Source organism: Neodiprion fabricii, chromosome 4, assembly GCF_021155785.1.
Source record: "Neodiprion fabricii isolate iyNeoFabr1 chromosome 4, iyNeoFabr1.1, whole genome shotgun sequence".
NCBI lineage: Eukaryota > Metazoa > Arthropoda > Insecta > Hymenoptera > Diprionidae > Neodiprion > Neodiprion fabricii.
The window spans coordinates 35,763,093-35,779,002 of NC_060242.1; the positions used below are offsets into that span (position 1 = coordinate 35,763,093).

General features: G+C 43.8%; 1 protein-coding gene across 1 annotated transcript in view; it reads right to left on the minus strand.

The window, feature by feature from the left end:
- Nucleotides 1-15,910, minus strand: part of LOC124181005 (polypyrimidine tract-binding protein 1) — a 346,021-nt gene that overhangs the window by 247,598 nt on the left and 82,513 nt on the right. The gene's annotated exons all lie outside the window — the stretch shown is intronic.

A 15,910-nucleotide genomic window follows, 5' to 3' on the forward strand; every position in this document is an offset into this window, starting at 1 on the left:
CGCTTCTCGACTCTCGTCGAGTCCGTCCTCGAACTGAGATTCCGAATCTCCGCCTACCGCCGTCATCCCGCGGCCAACGAGACGCGGAGAGAGAGAGAGAGGCGATTTCCGCGAACCGCGAGCCAAGAACGTCAGCCGACTGCGAGTGGACCAGTCGCCGCAAAGACCTCGTCCTCTTATCTCTTATCGGACTGACTGTATGCACCGGGTGACGCCCGCGTCTCGAACGGTCACGGTCGTACAAAATTATATTACACAGCTGGCGAAACTCCGATGGTAAGGATGGGTCCCGTACGCCTGACGGTAACGCTTCAAAAGTTCTCCGCTGGACGTTTGGCACTGCGATCTTGGTGCAGAACAAAGTAACATGACGGAGCAAAAGGTTCTACTCTAGAAGTAAGCGAGGAGTCGAAACTCAAGCCTGTGTGCCGATAAAAAGTGGGCCCGTTTTTGAAGAAGAATTAGCAGTACCGATTTCCTCCAAAATATGCAAACCAGGCAGCTATCGATACCTGGTCGATACTCAATAATCATAATATTTGAACGAACAAAGAACACGGACGCAACAAGTGGCAGGAATCGGTACTACTAACTATATGCGCTGAGATCTGGCCCAACTTTGTTTGCCGGGATTTCGTCTCCCTCTCTCACTCACTTCCTGGTTTTACTCTATTGGCTCACGCGGACAACATGGACATAGAGCGTGGAGTGCGCAGAATATGTTGGAAATTAATTTCGTCGGTACCTGCATTCCGTTCCAATAATAAAGTGATTTTCTAATAAATTGAAGTCTTTTATTTGATCTAATCGAATAATCTGTTAAAAAGCTGAGAAAAACACTAGATTTCAGGATATATTTTGACTTGACTACACAAGTTTCAGTTTCGGTTACGGTTTTGGCTGAAAATTGTGTATCGGTCGGACACTACACGCGGGCAATGCTTCTTGCTATCTCTTTCTAAGGATGTGATTGGCCGTTGGTCGACGCCATTTGTCACCGTTCAATGAGGTAGCGACGAGTGACCAATCGAATTCTCAGAAAGAGACGAGATATTTCCCGCGTGCATTTCTGTCTGTTTCCACAGACCGAGCGATCTTCTACCTAGATCCGTAGTTCATGCTCTATGTCTATGCGGACGATCACTGTCTACCGAGATCGAAGCGCCACACGTGCAGCGGAGAACTTTTGAAGCATTACCGACAAGCGTAAGGGGCCCACCCCCACCACCAGAGTTTCGAAACCTGTGAATATACGACTGAAAAAACGGCGGAATTAGCGAGACGAGCACCTAAACGGGGTAATTCGGATTACCGAAAAGGATAATTACACCCATCGTAATTTCCTGTTTGAAAATTTTTCGAGTTATCCGTCACTATGTATGGAAAATGGAGATATTCGGTACCGTGGCGACAGAAATTGCCGTCTCCCTTGCTCAGCGGGAGCTCTTCTTTCTCTCCGCAGCACTGTCAGCTGTATTATAGGTATTTGGAATGAGAATTATAAGCATCAGAGGGACTCGGCTTCTGCAAGCTTTCATCTTCATCTGATTTAAGCTTTTTAAATAATTTTCAGAGCAAAATCAAAAGGAGAGACAATTAATCCGTCATGCGGAGGATGTGAAATGAGTGAATTATCCTGAAATTCTCCTTTGAAAATTTGCCAACCAACGAAAAAGTACGCGTGGAAAAAAAGGGTTTCATTTGCTGATTCAGCCTTTCTGGCTATAATATTATGCCTGTCTGCAACTCGGATGGATGAAACAATGTTTCGCATTTTTCTGTCGGTGTTTTGGTAAGTATTCAAACGAAACCCTTTCTGGCGATGGTGAGTTTTGTTTCATGATGAAAAATAAAAATAAAATATACAAACCAAATGAGAAAATACAAAGACAATAACATAACTTATACGAAATACAGAATTATCCAAATTTTCCCAACGATTTTATACACTGGTTGTGGGAAAATTGATTCGTTTATTATTCACAAACTTTGGAAAGTAATCGGGCCGATATAAAAAAATTTCGGCTCCAAAAAAATTCGGACAAATATCGGTAAACTTTCCGCCACTTTCTTTGGCTCAAATATTGATGTTATCACAGAACAAGAAAAAGGTAGGGATAAAAGTTTGTGGCAAAAGTTAAGACGCAAGCGTAAAACGAAGAAACTTTATCCTTATCAATACTGACTGCGTCACAACCGCAAAAATTCGATCGAGTGAGGGAAAAATTTCGGATGGAAAAAAAACAGATCTACTTTCATTGGTATTTTTAATTTCTGTCAGTAAATGCGAAGAATATAAATTATAACCTCTGCTTAATTACAGCGAGTATGAATTTTGGAACAATGTACACACTTCGGTATAACAAAACTCACGAATCGGTTATTCGTACCGATATCCACCGCTAGATGGATTCATGACGCATGCGGCGATCGCCGAATCGCAATCGACTTTGCGATTTACACCGAAAGCGAGTCAAGATCGGTATAACTTCCGATCCCCATTTGTTGATTTTCAATTTGACGAACAGCTGGTATCCAACTTACCTGAAACAATAAAGATAACAATTCTTGAACATTACTTGCATCTACGTATTATTGTTAAAAAATACATAAAAGTTACTTTGTTAATTAGTATTGCATAATCACGAAGTAAAAATGCTCTCGCGACATAACGGCAGTATCGAAAATTATTGAAATCGTATTTGATTTAAAAAACATATACCATGTACCTGTTATGCGAAAATCAAAGTACTGCGATAAGTAATTTACACCTGCGATGGTTTTTTTTCATATTTCATGATTCACAACAGGTTTGGTATATTTTAATACAGATCACAAGTTCATGCAACGAAACTCATTAGATACGTACATTTAAACGCGAATTGCTTGACTTGAATAAACGTTCAAACGCACAGGTCAATTCAATCTACGACAATCGGTTTAAGATATACGACACGTGTCCATTCGTTCAATTCCCAAACGTACAAATATCTATTAACTAGCAAATGTATCGACAGCTTAAACCGTCGAGTAATTGCTACAGTTAATAAAAAAAAAAAGAAAAAAACAAGTCGCTAAAATCTGGCATCACAGCATAATAAAAAACAAGATGTTCAATTCAATCGCAAGTTAATTTTTCAACACTTTTTACGGATCAAAGGCCGACAACGAGTGCCAGGCGGCGTGTTGAATCGTCATAAATATTTGAGCAGATTTTCCGGGTCGTTTGAAAGAAAGAAAGAAAAAATGTTAAAATTAGAATATTATCTTTCGTCGTTGTACAATGAGTATGATTATAAAAGACAACAGATGCAACATCGTACCCGAGTGAAATATAAATATCAGCATTGCTTAATAATTTTTATTTTTCTTATTCCTTTTCTCCACTGCCTGGGAACAACTAAATTACGAAAAAATTATCCGTCCAATTTTCCTATTCAACCGACTGATTGAAACGTTGAATAAAATTTGTGAACATACTTCCTCTTCGATTATACGGTTAAAAAAAAAATTTAGGACTCCGGTATATAATCCCACCGAACTCACGATAGGTATAATATTTCTCGTTGCGATGCTTTGCCAGCGTTTTCGGAACCCGTTATACATACAAAACCTGCAGCCTGTTGCCGCAGGCCAGAAGTTAATATTAGATTATTTATCAACCGAAACGATCAATCCGATATACAAACCAGAAGCACAAGCTCAGCCAGCCGGCATGGCTCTCCGTCCCGCTGGCCAACAGGCGAGTATAAATTCGTCCTTATTTCACCGTCGCGGCGTCGTTTCCGCGACTTTATCCACACCGTAAAATTGCCTGCCGTTTGAAATAAGGATCCGAGACATTTCACTGGGAGACGCGTGCGGATATAAGAGGCGCAATGAAACGCTTTTCCGACTTTACTGCATCCCTAAGAATATATTCCCAAACGGCTCGCGGTGACGCCTGGCGTCTTTCGACCGACGACCAGCAGTGTATTCCGTCCGGTATTTCCAACGCTCAAAGCCGATTCCACGACGGTTCGATTTAATCTGATGGAATATATGTTTTTCCTACGATTCTTACCGTTTCATCGACCTCGTCAAGCGTCAGGCGAAGCCGGAATGTCGCCGTTGGGCTGCAGTGTTTTTAAGTCAATGTCACGATAGCGGTTGGAACGTAAATTAATTATACATGAGTCAGACTGCATCCACGAGTCCACTATCCCCGAGAAACGACGACGAGATTATTCCCGATTGTTCGGGGAATTATCATCGCTTAGAGGGAACGGTATTGTAATATATACAGTGTCTTAACGAATCGTGGAAAGCACAAACTCAGTCACGTCATTCACCTTGAGAATATACTTCAATCTTCAATCTTATAACCACAAGAGTTTCCGACGCGAACGAAATTTCAGGATTCTTCTGGATGCTGTTTAGTTCATCCATCACCGGCAGTTCTGCAACTAAAATTCGTCATAAGAACTGTACGTTGTTCAAACTTCTATAAGCTAAACGATTCTTCGTAAGAGGTGAAGATTAACGCCAACTAATGTGCTCACATCTACGAATTTAATGGGCTTGAGCTATTTATTAAGCGGTAAGCTGGAAAGACTCTAGATTTGAATAGAACAGTATACCCGAAGTCTGGTGCTCCTGGAGTCGAAAATCAAGGCCAATTTGCATGCTCACATCTGCCAGTTCAATGAGCTAAAGCTCCTTAATCGGTTAGCTTCATGCCGGGACAATTCATCTCCGAATTTGAAATAGAATAGTATACCTCCTTAAAGTAGCCCAGCTCATCACCAGTCTGCCTCAACAGCAGCCTAGTCGTCTAGGCTACTCCCGGAGAGCTGGAGCGTGAAACGGTATTAGGTACCACCGAGGACTTACAATTAGCCGAGTTTCTGGAGTCGATAAAGACCTTCAAAACTCGGAGAGCTGCGGAGCGGAGTCGAAGCTACGGATAGCAACTATAAACTAGAAACTAGAAACTAGAAACTGGATAGCTAGAAGTGACGACGCCTACGCCGACGCCGATGCCAGGCGGCCAATTGGAAACGATTATTAATTGGGCTCTGGCTCCTCCGCGTGTACGGATATACGCGTCACACTTCGGGCCCGTCGACGTACGTCTGACACTCTCCGTTAACCAGGCGTCGCGACGCTTTTACTGAATGTGTACAGACGAAAGCTGCCATGCACCTTACACACGCGATGGGCGATTCTCGTTTCAACTCGAGCGAAATGTGAGCAAATGAGAAACGACAGAGTGACGAGACGCGGAAATATTTCCTATCGCAACGTATACGTTTCAATTCAACCTTTACCAATTGTTTCATTTTATCGCTGGGTTGAAAGAAATTTCGATTCGTTAGTGCGGCATGAAGCCGGTATAACGCGAATCTTGAATTATCAGCTGTTTTGCAAGTATAGTTGTCAAATGACTGTATAGGCTGGGGAGAATTCGTCGCAATTAAGCCGGTATCGAGACAGTAGGAATTGCGCTATACAAACCGGGATCTGAACTGACGATCAGACGGTGGAAAATAGAGGAAAGTTGGCACGGAGCCGAGAACAGTTCACCCGTTATTCTGTAATAGCGACGAGTTCTACACGTCGCTTAATTAACTGCACGGTATCAAGTGGGCAGGATAGCTGAGACAACGATCGACGATCTTCTTTGGTACTCTCGTATTCTCCAATTTGTCACCACTCGTTTTCTTCTGGACGATGCCTCGAAACGCTACGAAAAAAGGGCGAACATAAATCGCTTTCGCTTCTTAAGGTACCCCGTGTACCTACAAGTCCCGATTAAATTTTATGCCATCGCTGCAAAAATTACCATTTCATTTTTCGTTACCCGTTTAAAACTTCTTGATACGTTGGCCATCCTGGCCCGATTTTCTATCCGTTTTGGCCCCGATTCGGAGGCCACTTTGGGCCCAGATCCGAAAGCCGATCTCTGGCCTCATGAATCGGAAAAAATAGATATTCGTAATTGTATTACGAGATAAGCAGAGTGGATAACTATTATTCACATTTGACAAATACGGTCGTACAAAAAACTGGATTCCCGGCATATTACAAGCAGCACAAGCTGCAGGAAAGGTGTCAAAGTTGTCCCCGGTTGAACACGTCCAGTTGTCGAACGTTGAATATATTTTCTTGTAGTTACGTGTGCCTGCCCACCTCCTGGAACGTGGAGTGATAAAAAAAAAAAAGAAAAAGAAACCTCGTTCCTTCCACGTATTCGCCCATAAGCTTGAAGTTATAGACTTGGGGATTCATTCTCGCTCCGTCGAGCGCGTGATCTCGCGACGTTGCAGAATTTCAGTTATCTCCGAGAGTCTCCGAGCTCGCGTTTCGATGCATAGCAGGTGCGTACGTGATTCATTCGAGGTACGAATCCGTGTGCGACCAAGGAACAAACGAACTCCAGTGCTCTCAGACCTTCGGGAAAATCTCCGTGATGCTGTACCCACAAAATTATCCAGCTCCAGTCGAACAACGACGCGGTATTTTTACCATCGGCCAACCGCTTTCACCAACGATCAAAGGGAGTTTACTGACCTCGGTGTGTCGGGAGGCGAGACATTTCCGGTTCTAAGTCAACGGTTGAATTTACTCCCGTACATGCAAATTTTCAGCAATTTATTTCGACTGTATTTAAAACGATGGATGACGAGCGTTTGCGCGAACCAGCCAACTTGCATGACGACGACGACGATGATGATGATCAACTCGATGTAGAAATTCCACCGTGGCTTTTTAAACAATACGAACGAACTGCTTTTCAGAGTCTCAAGAGGTAGTTTCCGTTGCTTTTTTTCTTGTATTTCTTTTCGATTTTATTTTCGTTGATCGTTGATGTAGAAACAAAAAAGTACGTGGCGCGTAAATCAGACCGAATATCTTAGGCATAATAAACGCCTCTTTCATTTAGTGTCATCGACTGTAGCGAGCGAAAAGACAGCCGAGAATTCCGGAACTGTTGAGCAGAGTTTATGAATCGAATTACTGTCGAGGAACCGCCGGCTGTCAGCCGGACGCGTTTCGACCGAATTTGGTTAATTAATATATTTCTATCTGTTCATCGGTTAATTCCTTGATAAATACAATTGACCCGTCGTGAACCTGGATAACCAAATTAAAGGGCCGTCCGTCGGTAGCTAGAATATCTATAGCTAACCTGGATGCTCAATCATAATTACGCACGATCAATCGTGATCTGCCCTATTATTTGATTCTCCGACGCCGAAAGCCAATCGCATCGGTCTATGATTATTCAACTTTAAACGAGTGATCGCTTCTGAAAATGCTTCCCAAGTTCCTCGCGTCGAGTATAAAAGTAATCGGACTTCGTTGATCGGACACGGATGATAAATTCTTTAACCCACGCTGACTAACCGGTAATTACAACAATTCGATTACTCATGTGGTAAGAGTCGTGAGTTGTAAATGTTCTCAATATTGAGTATATAAAATGCGTATTTCACGGCTCAATTGAAATCGTTTACAAACTCTGGAATTTAAAAAAAAATGGAATAGTAAAAAAGTTGGTCGCTGAATGCGTAACTATAAACTGGTTTTAGTTCAACGACAACATTTGCGATGTTCGAAATTACGACAAGTAGCGATTGCCCATTATCAATCATGGCCGCGGCGTAACACATGCTGTTATAAACGTGTCGTGGATACGAGAATGAGAAAAAAAAAAGAAAGAAAAAAAAGATTAATCACACAGAACGTTCTGCGATTAGGATAAGCACAGCGACGTACGACACGGTTACCCGGTGAAAATATTCCGATGTCGCCGATGGTTTGTTATTATAAATACATTACGTTCGACGAGAATAAAATTTTTCACGGAAACATCGATTTCCCAAAATCTTATTAAAAATCCACTACATCGGATCGACTAAAATCACTTATAAAATGAATGCAACCTTTGATTTAGACAGGAGGTTCTCTCGTACTCGGTCCGTTCTCTAAATTTTCCCAAACAATGTCTGTCCATCGCTGAAAACTTCGAAGTTACTTATCGACGTCTCTAAATCGTATACACCCAGTTTCCGACCGTGTAATATCAATACCTACAATGTGCGGAGATCACACGCGAGAAACGAGAGGTGGGAGGATACGGGGTCGTAAAGAGGGATGAGGGGATAAAGGATGGCGATGGGGAGGGAGGTGGCCGAGGGGGGAAAGGCCGTCTGGCGATTAAACTTATCGGATAAATATACAGGCCGGCATATCGCGGCACTCCCGGGGCCATATGGCGGTTGGTGGTCGTTGTCACCTTTCCGCACGACATATCCACGACCACGTCGACGACTCGCAGTGGTTGGAACATTCGACCGCTCTGTCACCGTATAGGCCAGTTATTCATGGCGAAATGACGCAACGATCGATGTCACGTAGGTTAAACAAAAATTTTTTTTTTCCCCACTTTTCAGCTCATAACCGTTAACGATTACGCTACACGTACACGGCTAATCCAGGCACTGCGCTTGCTTGTCAATATTAGTGTTTGTGCAGCGTTTGTTTATTTATACCTCGCGAACTGATTGTTAACAAGGCTGGTTATTCTCCATTGATAAATATGGTTGTACGAGTACCGTTGGGTTGAAGATACATTAGTTTTCAATAATTATTAACTCGTCCCGTGAGTTCAACTCGTGATTGCAAGTTTGAACCGATTTCATTGAGATTTGAAAAATTTCCGATCAATTCACAGATCGATAGAAATTTTTCAGAAAAATTACAGGAACACTGACGCGCGGTGAGTATAAATAAATCCGTTGTTCGTTACCTGTACAAAATTCCTTCTTCAAGTATCTTTAACGGTGAGTATCTACCTTGCTTTTTACCCGTACATTATATTCCGAGCAGAGATAAATATTCCGGTTATTAACGTACCGAACGACTGTGAATACGTACGTAAACGTAAAGAGTTGAACGTACGCGCAAACAGTGCGTGAAAAAAAGTGAATTGAATGCAGGGTTGGATTCAGCGAGAAATAAGTTGTAAGTCTTTATCACAACACGGCTAACATTTCTTTTTTTACCCAAAGAGATACTACGACTATATACACACCTCGCACGCTTCTCGATATTAACGCGGGCTGAATTTCTTCCATTATAAAATCTAACTCAGGCAAAATCTGGACGTAGACGCGCAGGTTTTACCGTTGCTGAACGAAACAGATTTATAAGGTGAATTTTTATGCATCGAGCTTGCACACATGCCGTTCGGTAGAGAGCTACACGTACGCCTACGGATTACACGTTTCGACCGAAACAATACCCTCTTTCCGTTCACCGGGAGTCCACTATCGGCGCGTGACGATAGAGCTTTTATTTCCAGAAGCAGTCGTCACTCGGGTCGCTCTCTTTCTTTCTCTCTCTCCCCCTCTCTTTCCGACTCGCTGTTTCTACGATACTTTTGTTCTCGTACCCCGTTCAGATCTTCTCTTCCTCGTGCTTCTCAGCCGACTCGCGGCAGGTCGAAACGACAAAGATCATCGAGGAGACATTGCCTTTATCTTTTACCTCTTTGGCTTTTTGTCCTCGGATATTTTTCCATTTCTATTATTCTTCTCCCTTACACGTGTCAAATCTCACGTCCCGACCGCGATCATACGATAAACAATCGTAAATATCTCTGCTTTTGCAGCGTGTTAAGAAACTTTTGCAAAACAATGACGCAAGTATACTCGATATGTTTTATTAACTTTTTCCCGTATAGGTGTGTGTGTGTGTGCGTGTGTGTGTAGAAACTGAGTATCGCCGTTCTTATACACTGACTCAATATTTTCTTCCTGAAGTCACGTTGTTTCACGCACATAGAGTCTGAATAAAAAAATATCGAGGCCATGAGCGATAAGCCGACGAGACAGTCCTCGGCGGGATCGAGTGACAAGAATCCAAACTAAAAGCGAACAGAATCAACATCCTGCGGGGTTCGGTTACCGTCCAGAAACTGACGTCGAAGTGATTGGGTGAAACGCGCATGGGTGGCCCTGCAGACCATTCCAAGAATCGTTTCTGCGATCGTTGATAATTCCAGCTTTTCTCACGAAGTTCGCTGACCGCTGAAGAAGGCAAACGACAATGTTTCACAATCAGCGCTGGAAAGTGGCTGCCTGCTCAGGCATCCAGATTTCGATCGTGACGAACGATCGATAGATCGATCGATCCACCAAAGTACAACCCTCCGGTTAACCCTCGCGAGACTGAGATCGTAAGCGGATTGCTCACCACCTACACTGCACAGGCGATTTACGACGAAGTGAGCAAAGCTTCGCGAACATCGTACCTACTCGCACATCAGTTTTACCGGAAGAAATTCTCCTCGACACGTGCAAGGCGGCTGAACTGACAGCTCCAACCGTCTCGCGACACTTAAAGCTGCGGAATAAGCTACAAGCGCACTAAAAGCAGGCGGTGCGGATCGACGGAGGGATGAAAGATCGATTACGGATCACCGATCGTAAATGAAGTTAACACCATCCGCACGTCTGGACCTGGATGCAGTGTTAATGCTCGATTTCGACTTACATGTTTTTTCTTTCGATCTAAAGATATTAGAGATCTTTCCTCATTTTATACTCACCGAAAATCTATTTATGCAGGGATTTAATAACTCGGCGATACAATTTATTCGACGAACTGTAGCCACGAAAATTTTTCACACTTGATTCTGATATTGTTGTTATTTTGTTTTTTCGTTCAAGGGATTTTGCTGGATTTATTGACGAGTCGTTCTATGAGAGCTTGCTGTATAAAAAATTATAATCGATCTGATTATCCCCCCCCCCCCCCCCCCAGCTTCTGATCACTCGCAAAGTTAACCACTTAAGTGTTAAGGCGTCATAGCGGCGTTAAGCGCGCCCGTGCCGTAAGTGCGCAGAATCGCGAAATGGCGTCATAAAGTAATGCAATGTTTTGTGTGCTCGGGTGTGTGTTTAATTTTGAAAGTATGGGTTCCAAGTATTTTTCAGACCAAGGAATCCGATTACGATCGTAAAAAGTTATTTATTCCCCGCGTTAATAGAGGTTTGAGATTTCGAAGTTGATGAATGTTACTTTTGAAAAACAATGAATAACAATATTTTTGAATCCGACTACGCGATTTCAAGAATCGCCGACTCATTTTACCAATATAAGCTATAGTTGTACTGTATAATGAATCACATTGACTTGGTAATTCTTAAAATTACGTATTTACAATCAACAATATTTATTATTCAATGTTTTTCGAAAGAAAAATTCATCCCGAAAAAACAAGATGATAGTTTGTTCCATGACACCGTTTACGTGGAAAAAATAAATTTTTATGATCACAGTCGGATTCCTTGACCTCAAAACTACAGCACGCGATTTAAAAAAATACTCCAAAACATAGAATTACTTTAATACGTCATTTCGCGATTTCTGTCACTTACTGCACGGGCACGCTCGACGCCGCTATGACGTATTCGCATTAAAAATGGTCAACTCATGTGCACGCATCAGGAATTGAAATTCGATGAAAATAGGGTGGAAAAGTACGAATAACACCTCAGGTCTAGACGAGTTCCTCACAGAATACGCATACCGGCGAGAATTAATCGAGCGAAGCAGCAGACGCGAGTGCTTTTAATACTTAACGATACTCCCGTAATTAATTAACGCGCCAAGCAACAATGAGCGAGTCTCTGCGCCTGCTTCTCGGCATCCCGTTTGGCACTCGTGCATCCCTGTCAACCTTCCACGCGTCGGTCTGACGCCCGGCGTCGCGTCTTTCCTTTTCTTCCTTTTTCTACCCCCGACTTTTTAGCGCTGAGAGGATGATTTCGCCCCGCGGGGTGTCGTCGCTTAGCCTTTGGATCGGGGATGTAAATTAACCTGCACATTTATTCAACGGGCAAGTTTAACAAATGGGGAAATTACGCAGATTCGGTCACGCTGCATAGTGATTAACAAACTCGATATGTCTTCCGTCTGGTTGTTAGAATAGTAAACGATAGGAATAAAGGTGTAAACAATCTGGAATTCGTTTTAGTTCGTCGTCGAATAATACGACACGAAAGCGACTGAAGGAAAGTTATTCAATAACGTGACTTGAGTGGCTATTATAAATTCTTTCCTCGTGACTTACAACTATATGTATACATATAAAGGACCTTGATGAATGAAATCATAGGACCGTCATTCACGCCGCAGGATCTATTATTTGAATTATTTCAAATTGACAAAGTAATTTCAACGCGATTGAATCTGTACCTACAATAATAATAATAGTATCCTAAAGTAACCATGGGACAGTGCTAAAGTATACCATGCTCTGTACGATGATTAAATATTACTTCGAAGGCAGCTGACGGTGTTCGGGTAAAATAAACAAGCTTTATATATACATGCAACATTTGCGTGAACTTGTATACCTATACTTCAACATGTTTTACCAACCAACCGCTAATGGAAAATGTTCAATTTTTAAAATATTCATTAAACTCTGGCGACGAGAAGCAAGTATAAGGTAGGTAGGTAGGTAGGGTCAAGAACGAAACAAAACTCGGTATACACGGTACATAATAATTATAATAATTACAATAATTATAAGCTGTGTCCGGGTGTAGATGCAACAGCAGGTAGGTACCTAATGGATGTTACGTTGTTCGACGTATCATCAAGGATTTAAAACCGGATTAACAAGAAGACGGAGCAGCATTAGCCGTGGCAGTGAGAGAAAAGCTCCTACAGGCTCTGTCGCTCATCGATATCCAACCCCGGGCCGTTATTCCCGGCTTCGGGTCGACTCCCACGAATTACCAACGTCGGGGTGCCGGTGCGGCTAACAAGGAGGGCATCTTCGTGGCGAAGAGTCCGCCGTAGATGGTAACTGGCGCTTTAAGCTCAACGCGAAAGTTATCGTTGCCGATGAACGGTCGAATAAATCGGTGAGATTGACGCGGCGCGGTAATCGCGACTTTTGAAAATGACGGTCGTCGAGTCTGCGGTGCGGAGAAGCGGGAAAGGAGAAAGAGGGGGTTCGAACGAAGGGTGGGTGAGGTATGAAATTCAATAAACAAATCCATTCAGCAGCTGTATCTGGGGCAAAGTTGCAGATACGTCAGTTGGGCACAATGCGACCCCTGTCCCGGAGTAGCGACGGTGAATATGAACCATCCGAGCGACAAAACAGCTTCTGCTGCGGCAGATCGCGAAGTCGGCGTGCATCCATCCAGCGCCATTCCGGTTGCGCGATTCTCACTAGCGAGACGTAGGCGTTTACATAAACGTAGTGCAGACTCGCCCGGCGGCAAGGGGGGTTAGAGAATGAGCCCTTTATTATTATTAATGTCTGCCTATACTCACGGACGGTTTCTCCGTACGTTTCATCCGGCGAACTTGGTTATCAATCATCGTTGAGACCGCGTCACCACGTACCTACTTACCACCTACCCGACGAACCAGCCAAGCAGCCGCAAGCTCGCAACCATTTCGCACTGTTATTAAAGCACGCAAGCCGGTCGTCCAAGGAACGCAAACACGGGATGGATTGCGAGGCGTTTCAGCGACGATTGCTAAAAAGCACACCTCGTATGTTTCGTCCCGTTTCGACGTCCCGTTGGAATTAGATTCGAGCCTGCGTTTTCACCCGCGCTTCTTCTTCGCAGGCCAAGACTCGTTGTCAGAGACGACGTATCTCGATTTGTTCACGCCCAGCGTTACTCTCCAGCCGTGAGCAAGTGGGTAACAAAATGAATAAATTAACGAACTCCGAGACTAGGCAGGGTGGTTCGGTGGTTAACGGTGCGTGGATGGGTGATTAGCGTTATCATACAGTTCGGCGGTTCGCTTTAGCGGTGGTCGACGGACAGGATAGTCATTTCAGGATGCCGGGAGCGAGAGAGAGAGAGAGTGGGGAGCAATGACGGGGGAAGGAGGAAGACAGAGAGAGATAGAGAGAGAGAGAGAGGGAGAGGAGGGAAAGGGGCCGAAGGGAGAGACCGACTCACCCTCATCGGCAAACGGACGAGCGGACTGTCAGGTGGGCGAACAGAGGCACCCGCATATCAAATAGCGCGTGTTACGGAATACAAGCAATTCCCATCAACCAATATTGTCATGTGGGTAATGAATGGCATTGAATAAACATGGGCCACTTCATATGGAAATGATAATTATTGCGATAGAGCGGCCATCTTCTTTTTCTATCCGCGTGTTTTCATTGATCACGTGTATACCTACACGTCCGTCACCCTGCCGTACGCGCAAGCCTTACACAAGATCCTGTACTCAATGTCTATGATGTAATAACAATGTAGTGCGAAAGGCCCGGGACAGATCGAAAAAAGAAGAAGGAGGCAGGAACGCGTAGACTTTCACGAACATGGCCTTAAACCCTCGCTATCAACGATTTGCGATCGCTTCTACGGGGTCGTTGAATCTACCCCCGAAATACGTCGGCCGCCTCAACAGGCGTCAGGTCCTCGGGTTAAATCGGGGTATCGATGTCACGTTTTTTTCCTTAATAAGCACGGGCGCGGGCGTAACTAGCGAGGTTATTAGATGAAAACGTAGCGAGGTACGCGCGTGCAGAGTATAAAGGGTCTCAAGGTTTCGGGGGGTTGAATTAAAGATGCGATGCAAATAACCGCGCACCTGTGCCGTCCCGAAAGCTTTGAAAAGTCAGTCAGAGGTTACACGCTCGTGCTTGCGCAAGGTAGTTAAAAGCGTTTTTCAGCGATGTATATGTATGCATGTATCGTTCTTTTTTCAACAAAGTTACGTCATTTTTCACAGCTTCATTCTTACTCCTATTCTTATCGCCTTCAGTAAAAACGAATTTGTAGTAATATGAATCAACACATCATTCGTCCAGTTTATCATCAATGGAATATCGGATTGTACGTATATTCCGAAATTTTTGCGATTGACAGAAAAACGTCACAGCTCCAATTATCAAATTATGAATACTTTTACCAATTTCACGCTTCGTCGCAAGAAAGAAAATTGGAAAAAGACGAAAAAGCGTATCTGTGAGGAAAAACTGTGATAAAAAAAATGACACATTGATTGCACAAAAGGAAACCGTTTGCCAGTGGGACAATTATGAAACGGCCACACCGCAGCCTCGTCCATACTCTCGACCGCGTCTGTACAACCGCGGTGATTGTTCGTTAATTATTAATTTTGGTATTAGATATAATTTCCGTCAACCACGCAGGCGACGAACGATGTGTAATAATATGCATGGCGTTACGCATATTCGCAATGATTGGGCAATAAAGTTTGCACGACAAGTAGGGCGTCGCAAACAGCCGATGAAATATGTAAGGGATCCATCGTTTATCGATCACCGGATTCGAGTGATCGATATTTATTTATACATACAGGTATAAAGCACCGAGACCCGCGCGACGATTGGCTCTGATTATCTATTCCCATAATTCATCCCTAACGCGTTAACTCGCGCGTCTCTCTACACCGTCGCTCAATGCAAATTTGCTTATGCAAAACACAGTAGCACAGGGGTTGGGGGGGGGGATGGGGGGTGGGGGCGTGTGTCAATCGGATAGAGACGTTCCATACACGCCTCTGTACACACAATAGCGGTATACCTGCGTACATCTACAAGTCTGCAGCATCGTGTGCCTGTGCCGAATTGCTTCGGGGTGTAGAACCCGTCGCGTGGTACGATCAGGACCTTCTCCCTTGTCCCGCAAAACTGTCTAACTCGTATCGTGATGCGCCGCGAACGAATTCGGAGGAAGCGAATGTCACGTCGTGATCCGCAACGCTAGAAATTAAACTCGGGCGATATCGGCGACATCTTACCCGCTTTGCGTCGCCGGAAATGGTGAATTACCGATCCCGCCAAACGTAATTAGGCCGACTCTCTCCCCGAGGTACGATTAGTGACCTCTTATTTCAACGG